Source organism: Schistocerca piceifrons, chromosome 5 (genome assembly GCF_021461385.2).
Source record: "Schistocerca piceifrons isolate TAMUIC-IGC-003096 chromosome 5, iqSchPice1.1, whole genome shotgun sequence".
NCBI classification, from domain to species: domain Eukaryota; kingdom Metazoa; phylum Arthropoda; class Insecta; order Orthoptera; family Acrididae; genus Schistocerca; species Schistocerca piceifrons.
In genome coordinates this window covers 679,555,063-679,564,155 of record NC_060142.1, presented here as the reverse complement: position 1 = coordinate 679,564,155, position 9,093 = coordinate 679,555,063, and the positions used below count along the sequence as shown (strand labels likewise).

General features: G+C 43.7%; 1 non-coding gene across 1 annotated transcript; it reads left to right on the top strand.

Moving 5' to 3' along the window:
- Window positions 1–7,134: 7,134 nt before the first annotated feature.
- Window positions 7,135–7,208, top strand: Trnas-cga. The gene has a single exon. It is a non-coding gene; the product is annotated as a tRNA-Ser (tRNA).
- Window positions 7,209–9,093: the final 1,885 nt, after the last annotated feature.

Here is a 9,093-nt window from a genome sequence, read left to right as displayed (position 1 = left end):
TTCATTTATTTGGTTGGTAGCGTGTTTGGCTGAGTGAGGCGTGAGAGTTTGAATTGAATTTGGCGTCAGTGGTGTATGGTTTGTGTGTGTGTGCGCGCGTGTGTGTTGAGGACTGGGGCAGAGAGAGAAAGAGAGAGAGAGAGAGGGAGGGAAGGAGAATTTTTTTCTGTTGGGTTTTCAATAAATCCTAACCAGGAGACAAACAGTGTGATGGCATACATTTGACCTCGTACAATAGCGTTCGGACGTTTTACACGCTGCCACGTATCGCAGTTGCTATCTCCGCAACCTTCTGTCTGAGTACGGTGAGTTCCCATTCCTTGGCGATTTCGCAAACAACTTCGTCGCTCCGTAGTGGCCAACGTGCTGATGATAACGTTCGGTTAAAACCACCAAAATGGCGTCATGGAGCCAAATTTTCCACCTTCGTTCTTTCACATGGCAACGGAAACATATCCTCAGCTCACTCCTTTGCACAATAGAGCAGTATTTCTCGTGAGCGCAGAATCTCTACTAACGTAGTATAGCGGAAAGTCCTTTACTCTCTGGATTTGTGGCTGTTGTTTTGCGCTGCGGCTAATTGGGACTAACTCCCTTCCATATTGTTTTTGCCATTAGTAGCACGTTGCTTTCTCGCTCAACCTGTTCATCACCGACCTCGCGCGAAGTATTTCGGCTTAACTAGTCGGCAATTTTGTTACGTTTACCGCGTCAATAAGCGATATTCAGATCGAATTCTTGAATAACCAGGGCCCAAAGCATTACTGTATTACTCGTATATCTGTTCTTTGGAAAATCAGGGCTTGGTGGTCTGTGTATTAATGCGTTTTTCTGTCGAGCCAGTAACTCCTAAACAGTTTTGTCGCATAGCATTTCTAGTTCCAGTAGTTTCCGGCTACACCTGGTCACAATGTGCACTTTCCCATCCTTTGCTTATCTGTTGTAGACAACTCCTTTGCTCGCCGATTATCCGGAGAACCTCCTGTAATGGTTCTTTATTTACGTGACCATTACGGCACTCCAACCCCAATTATCGATACCAGTAATATCGTACTACTTTTCTGCGAAGTAACAGACATATTTTTGTGACAATATTCACATTTGGTTTTATTGATGTATAGCTACTCCGATGTATCGATATATTACAGTGATATGGTTCTTGTGTGTATTCATTTCTGTGAGACCGTTATAATCTTTGACTTACTTGCAACCGTTTAGGCGCGAATGCGCACAGAGCAGTCGTTGTTTCACTTTGCAGAAGTTAAGTTGTTATTTCGCTTTGTAAAAGAACAGTCAAGTCTTATGTTTGGTTAAAGTGGAAATTAAATGTATGAAGACTGATGCAAAACAGTTTTCCAGATGATGTGACAATTAAGAAGAAGTATATGTGAATTTACAAGAAGTTTAATAAAATTGTGGATCCTGAACACTAAGTCAAAAATTATTTCTACCATACCATTGCTCTGATCTGGGATTGTTTAATCATTAAGCATTTCCGGAAAAACACATTTGTTAGGTCTTCAAATAATGCTAAAATACATATCTGGACCTTCTAGCAGTCAAAGTGGGATCACCCTAGAATCAACAAGATGAGCCATAACAACTTCGACGAAATCTACTTGGGAATCCATTCAAGATAAGTGCCAAAATTAATGACTTTCTTGCAGTGACTTCATTACTTCCATTCTGACGATACCATCCACAGTCAATAATTTTGTCGTTGCCCGATAAAGCGAACATATGCTGCGTGAGCAGCATTATTAATCTGATTTCTAACCTACTTTGCAAGTGGTGGTATTGTTAGACTCCTCATTCCTACCTTATCTGTCCATCTAATTTTCAATTTTCTTCTGTAGGACCGTATCTCAAATGCTTCTATCCTCTTCTTTTCCGGTTTTCCCATTGTCCATGTTTCACTACCATACAGTACTGTGTTTCGAACCAATATTCTCAGAAATTAAGGCCTGCGTTTGATACTAGCAGACTTCTCTTGGCCGGGAATGCCCCTTTTGTCAGTGCTAGTCAGCTTTTCATGTCCTCCTTGCTCCGTCCATCATAGATCATTTTGCTGCCTAGGTAGCAGAATCCCTTAACTTCATGATCACCAATCCTAATGTTAAATTTCTCAGTGTTTTCATTTCTGTTACTTCTCATTACTTTCGTATTTCTTCAATTAACGCTCAGACCACATTCTGTACTCATTAGTGTTCTTTCAACTCAGCAGATCCTGTAATCCTTCTTCGCTTTTGCTAAGGATAGCAACATCTGGTAACGGTGATATTTGAGTAGATAAATAGCATTAATAGCAGCTGCCGGGCGCTGTTTTCTTCTTTGCCAATGTCTCAACGATGTTTTTCGGCAAAATAACAGGAAGAAATTTTTTGTTCCGAGTGCCACTAATACTGAGAGACTACGTTTTATCTGTGATAACTCAAGCAAAGAAATGCAGCGTAAGGTTTTTAACTAGTAGAGCTGTAGTATCTTGTCAGTTTTGGAACTCCGGACGGAAGCCTTTCTTTGCATAAAGATCGCGCCTTCCGCTAACTCAGGTTTGAAAGATTTTACGTGTAGTTTGGCACCTGGATCAAGTCTAGGGACATGCAGCTGGGTAAACACAAAGGAAGGCACTTAAAACGCGTGTTGTGAAAAATGGCACTTAATTCGTTTCATATGTCCCCTCTTCCTTTGTTAGAGGCCTTTCGCCACATGGTGTTCTTCTCGCCTTAGAAGTGAACATTATCATACACTTTGTTTTATTTTCATTTATAGTGAGTCCAGTGTCGACTCCATCTGCTTCCATTATTTCGTGTATTTCTTGGAGGGTCTTTACATTCCTTGCCACAATTGCAGTATCATCTGCGTATGCACCTATCTGATTATATTTTGTTGTTATTATACTTCTTCTGTTTTTTGCGTCAGACTACTCAGTGATAAGTTCAAAACAATTCGAAACAGACCATCAGCCTGATTTACTTCAGCTGTCCTGCTGATAGCTGTGCTATCGCGGGCCACCAGCAATCCTTCCTGAAGCACACAAACCTTCCCACCACATAACGGAGGCGTCTTCGATATTGCGGAGTCCCATGGGAGGGTCTTATGACATCTGTGAGTGGAAATGGGAAAAGTACTGGAAAAGTAAGTCAAATACAGGACATTTTCTTCTCCAAATTTTGTGACTAGCCGTAATGCGAAATGAAGCTTCCTGGCAGATTAAAACCATGTGCGGGAACGAGACTCGAACTCGGGACCTCTGCCTTTCACGGGCAAGTGCTCTACCAACTTTTCTTTAAGTTGATCATTTTGTTCGTTATCGTTCTTTTTGCATTTTGTCGGAGCGGACGTCACAAGACTACCGTTCAAATTCGTCGTTTATTTCACTCAGTTTTTTTTTTATTAAAGAGGGCAGCCAGCCCTTAACGAATGAGCTACCCAAGCACTACTCACGACCCGGCCTCACAGCTTTACTTCCGCCTGTACCTCGTCTACCCCATTCAAAATATGCGACGGGTCGTCAGTCGTACTTGGGTACCTCAACTGGTAGAGCAGTTGCCCGTGAAAGGCAAAAGTCCCGAGTTCGAGTCTCGGGCCGGGACACAGTTTTAATCTGCCAGGAAGTTTCATATCAGCGCACACTCCACAGCAGAGTGAATATCCCATTCCTTAATTCGAAATTTCCACAGCTTATACGTTGAAAGTGCCATGTAACATGTGACGCAGTTCAGGCTCTTCCCATTGTAAATGCCGAGTAATTTAGAATATTCTGTTTCAATTATGGATTATTTTCTGAAGTATCATTTGTAATTGTGTAGTCAGAGACCCTGTGCAGCACAGGATCGCATGAATTGCTTTTTGTCCACGTGACAATCGATTTGTAGAGAACTAGTTAACAAATTTCAAGAAAATTTTATTTATGTTTTCAAATGTCGAAGTTTTTGCATTAATCTTGATTATAACACTTATATTGAAACAAATTGAACTATCTCAGCTTTCTGAATGTAGTATGGCAGATCACCTACACATAACGAGCGCAAGAATGGATCAAATATCGGTGGTACAGTGCACCATCAGTAATCATTTCCCATTCTAAAGATACTATTTTGTTGCGTACATATCCTAGTTTTACAAATATGAGACTCTACATTCTTTCAATAAATCGGCACGGATCGAAAAAACAATGTTCTCAATTACCATGAGCGTATCTGCAACTATTTCCATAGTTGTAACTCTGTTGGTAAAGGAAAACACGAAAAATCTGAGTTCTTCAAGATGACGACCTTTCTCAGACACTTCAAACCGGAAAATTATGCGGCCAAGGTCGTCAGCTCGGTTGCTTTCTCCCCACAGCTCTGCGAGCAAGGAAGTTTTACCGCGTGTAAAGAAAATTACGGAGTGAAATATTATCGTAAGGTAGCCTTGAATTCTTACTGTCGCGTGTGGACATATCGCAGTATATCGCCACGAGAGCTCTGTAAAGAAGAGCAACCGGTTTAGTCGAGTACGCAACCACCTTATTAGCTGACACGTGCGTAATGTTTCTGTAGTTTCACACAGAACGACTCGTCTCAAGAGGACACAGACTTGTTGGCACAGGACGTGAGTGCCACTGGTATCAGCAGTGAGTGGTTAATGTCTGGATACTCTTCAGCTGTTCACACTTGTTTGGAACACGATACTTGCCATCCACTGCTATATCTCAATTGCGCACGGTCGTAAGTAAGAATTTAATATACCACGACTCGTTTGTGTATAGATAGTACCGCTTAGTAGGGTCTACACCCAAAAAAGCGTGCACACAATAAAACTCAGTTCTGAAAGTGAAGATTTCTGTCACCTTTGGCATTCATACGAGACAATGATAGTGGCAACTATTTATTTACAGCTCGTACAACATAGGTACGTCTTTCGAAGTTTTACTGACCTTCAAAGTAGTCACCAGCATTGTGTATAACCCGTTGCCAGCGATGTGGAAATCGTAAGACACTCTTAGCAGTGGCAGTTGTGTTGACAGTTCGGGCGACGCGGCCTATAGCCCGACGAATTTGTAGCAGTTCTGAAGCGAATGCCGTGAAGTGTTTCCTTCAGTTTAGAAGTCGAGTTGAACTCACGAGGGCTTACGTCAGGGGAGTGCAGTAGGTGGTATAGCACTTGGCAGCTCCATCAGTCAAACAAATCAGTAACAGCTTCACTGTACGTGCTTGAGCATTGTCCTGCAAAATGATGGTCACATCCTGCAGAAAGTTTCATCACTTCCGTCTGTAAGCTGGTCGTAGGTTCCGTTCCAAAAATGAACAGCATAGAGACAGAAGTGATGACACTTTATGCAGGACGCATTTTCCTATATTGCACCAATATTTTCATTCCTACGTAACAAAATCAGTCAACTTTCCCTATACTCTGGTTTGCGTATTCTAGCCTTTGTGTTTGCGTGCTACTTTCCCCCACTACTACTCCTTCTAGCGCCATGTTAACCATTCTCTTGACTGCTGTCGTGTTTATCCCATTAACCGGTCCCTTCTTCTCGTAATGACCTTAAACGTGTTTCACAATGCCTTTTAGTACTAGTTCATTTCCTACTTTTCCTATTTGGTTCAAATGGCTCTGAGCACTATGGGACTTTACATCTGTGGTCATCAGTCCCCTAGAACTTAGAACTCTTAAACCTAACTTACCTAAGGACATCACACACATCCATGCCCGAGGCAGGATTCGAACCTGCGACCGTAGCGGTCACGCGGTTCCAAACTGAAGCGCCTAGAACCGCACGGCCACACCGGCCGGCTGTAAACTGTTTGGAGAGATATTCTGCCTGATGCAAGACGCCGTTTTACAGAATTTTATCACCCTGACATGTACCATATGTTGTAATAAAATGACAGGAAACGTCACATTGGTGGATAAAGAATTACTGTAACATTCGTAATATGAAAGCATGTCCGTACATCAAAAACGCATTGGTATTAGTACAACTTATTATAATTAGATGTCAGTTAATAACATAACTACGAGTAATGGTTCCAGGAGATGGTAAGGTGCAAAGTGTGATCGTAAATCGTCAATGGTCGGTGTAGCGTTACGAGGATGGATGTACGTTAGTAACGTAACAAATATTGTTTAGCTGGTACGCGTCCCACTAGGTCCAAACTTTTTTTAACTAACTTCCGTGTTTTCTGATAGGTTCTGATACTTTCTTCATAGTTTAACAAACCCATATCCTACAATATTCAACGTTATGTAAATATACGTGTTCTTTTTGAGGAGTGAAAATGTTCAAATGAGTGTGAAACCTTATGGGACTTAACTGCTAAGGTCATCAGTCCCTAAGCTTACACACTACTTAACCTAAATTATCCTAAGGACGAACACACACACACACATGCCAGAGGGAGGACTCGAACCTCCGCCGGGACCATGCGCACAGTCCATGACTGCAGCGCCTCAGACCGCTCGGCTAACCCCGCGCGGCTTGAGGAGTCAGTTTGTTTGGTTGGCTTTATCTATAAGACAACATGCACTACTTGCGGTAAAGTATTTTTTATTTTCGTATTTCAAGTTCTGTATTTCACATGTCGTAAGATTCTGCTACTGAATAGGAGCAGTGATCAAGTAAGAATGACGTTAGGGTTTTACTGAACAGTGAGAACAACGAAATAATTGTAATCCTATGTGGAGAACTACCGGTATTGCAAATTTGTGTCGCACTATTTGTAATGGAACTTTTGCAAGTTAATGTCCTAATCCACTGGACATGATGTTTCCTTTTTGCCTTATACCACTTTGATGAATAAATAATGACTAACTGACAACCTCAGCTGCCGACAGGCTGAGGTTGTCAGTTAGTCATCATTTATTCCAGGGAAAAACTGCACGGTCATCAACAGCAACTGTTCTTTCGAGAACAAGTTACTGTCTTCGTATATATAGTTAAAGGCTACCCAGCCATTGACCTTCGTCTGCGCGAATGCGCACAGGTTGCCCAAACTCTTACGGAAATCGCCAAAGCGTGCGCGAGTAATGAGTGGATGGGCAAATGTCTATAAGGTACAATACATATGTAGAATTGTGGGCAGTTGGGAATGTGGGTCTCACGGGAAGCGCGCAAGGGATAAGTCCCTGCAGTCGCGCTGTTCATCTCTGTCCTCGGTGGCTCAGATGGACAGAGCGTCTGCTACGAAAGCAGGAGATCCCGGGTTCGAGTCCCGGTCGGGGCACACATTTTCAGCTGTCCACATTGAAGTATAACAATAACATCTGTCGGCAGCTGAGGTTGTCAGTTAGTCATCATTTATTCCAGGGAAAAGCTGCACGGTCATCAACAGTAACTGTTCTTTCGAGAACAAGTTACTGTCTTCGTATATATACTTTGAAAAATATTGAAATTTTTGTTTATGTATACTACAGCCAGAACAACATGACAAGTACGTGGGCAAGGGAGGAAATGTGCGTAGGAATTTTAAGACCGTCCAGTTACAGCTGACCGTTCTTTGTACCCCGTTAATGCACGCGTACGGTACGCACAAGTCGCATCGTTCTGAGCGTTTAGCAGCACATTGAACTCGGCACGCTCATCGTTGTCGTTCGAAAGCACGTTCGGTCTCCGGCGGCTTCAGACAAAAACACAGCAGCCAGCACTGCGCAGCGCCACGCCGATGTGACCCCCGTCTGAAAGTGGTGACCCGTCGGAAACACCAGTCAGGCCGTCACGTAAACATCCTACAAAGTGCTGGGCGACCCCGGCGGTCGGGTTATCTGACACGCGCCACACACGCGACTCGGTGTCGGCATTCGCATGTGTGCCACAAGTCCGGGTCAAAGCGGCTGTCCGCACAAACTGGAAACCGCCGGCAGCAGATAGTGCGTGAGCCAATGTCAACACGCGCTCCGTAAGCGGGAGTCTGACAGAAAAAGGAACCCTCATTGTCTAGTACGTCGTAAGACGCAGCATTAGGTGAGTCACAGTCTTTACCTTTATCTCTGAAAGCGTATTGCACTCTCTAGTAGCTTATTCAAGGTCAGCGCGGCATGAACTGTACTGTCACGTACTGTCACGTACGTATCGCGGTATAAAAGGACAGTGCGTTGGCGAATCTGTCATTTGCACTCAGGTGCTTCGTCTTACGTCATTATGACCGCACGGGGAGAATTAGCAGCGTTTGAACGCGAAATGGTAGTTGGAGCTAGATTCACAGGACATTCCAATACAGAAATCGTTAGGGAATTCAATATTCCGAGATCCACAGTGTCAAGAGCGTGCCGAGAATATGAAATTTCAGGCATTGCCTCTCACCACGGACAATGCAGAGGCTCCCGGCCTTCAGTTAACGAAAGAGAGCAGAGGGGTTTGTGTCAAGTTTTTAGCGCTAACAGACAAGCAACTCTGCGTCAAATGACCACAGAAATCTATCTGGACGTACGATGAACGAATCCTTCAAAACAGTGCGGCGAAATTTGGCGTTAATGGACTATGGCAGTGGAAGACCGACGCGAATCCCTTTGCTAACAGAGCGACATTACGTGCAGCGCCTCTTCTAGGCTCGTGACCATGTCGGTTGGACCCCAGACGACTGGAAAACCGTGGCCTGGTCAGATGAGTCCCGATTTCAGTTGGTAAGAGCTGATGGTAGGGTACGAGTGTGATGCAGACATTATGAAGCCACGGACACTGGCTGCTGGTGGCACCATAACGGTTTCGGCTGCGTTTGCATGGAATGGACTGGGTCATCTGGACTTTCGCCAACTTGGAGACCATTTTCAACCATTCATGGACGTCATGACACGTCGAGCTGCTGCGGAACGCCGGGCAAGAGGAGATCGACGCGATATTAGGATGCATCCCACGACGTTTGTCATATGTGCTTACAGAGGGTGATTCAGACAACTTGCAACGCTATGAAGTACCACGCACAAGCTTTTCATAGTGCAAATACACTACTGGCCATTAAAATTTCACAACCAAGAAGAAATGCAGATGATAAACGAGTATTCATTGGACGATTATATTATACTCGAACTGACATGTGATTACATTTCCACGCAATTTGGGTACATAGATCCTGAGAAATCAGTACCCAGAACAACCACCTCTGGCCGTAATAA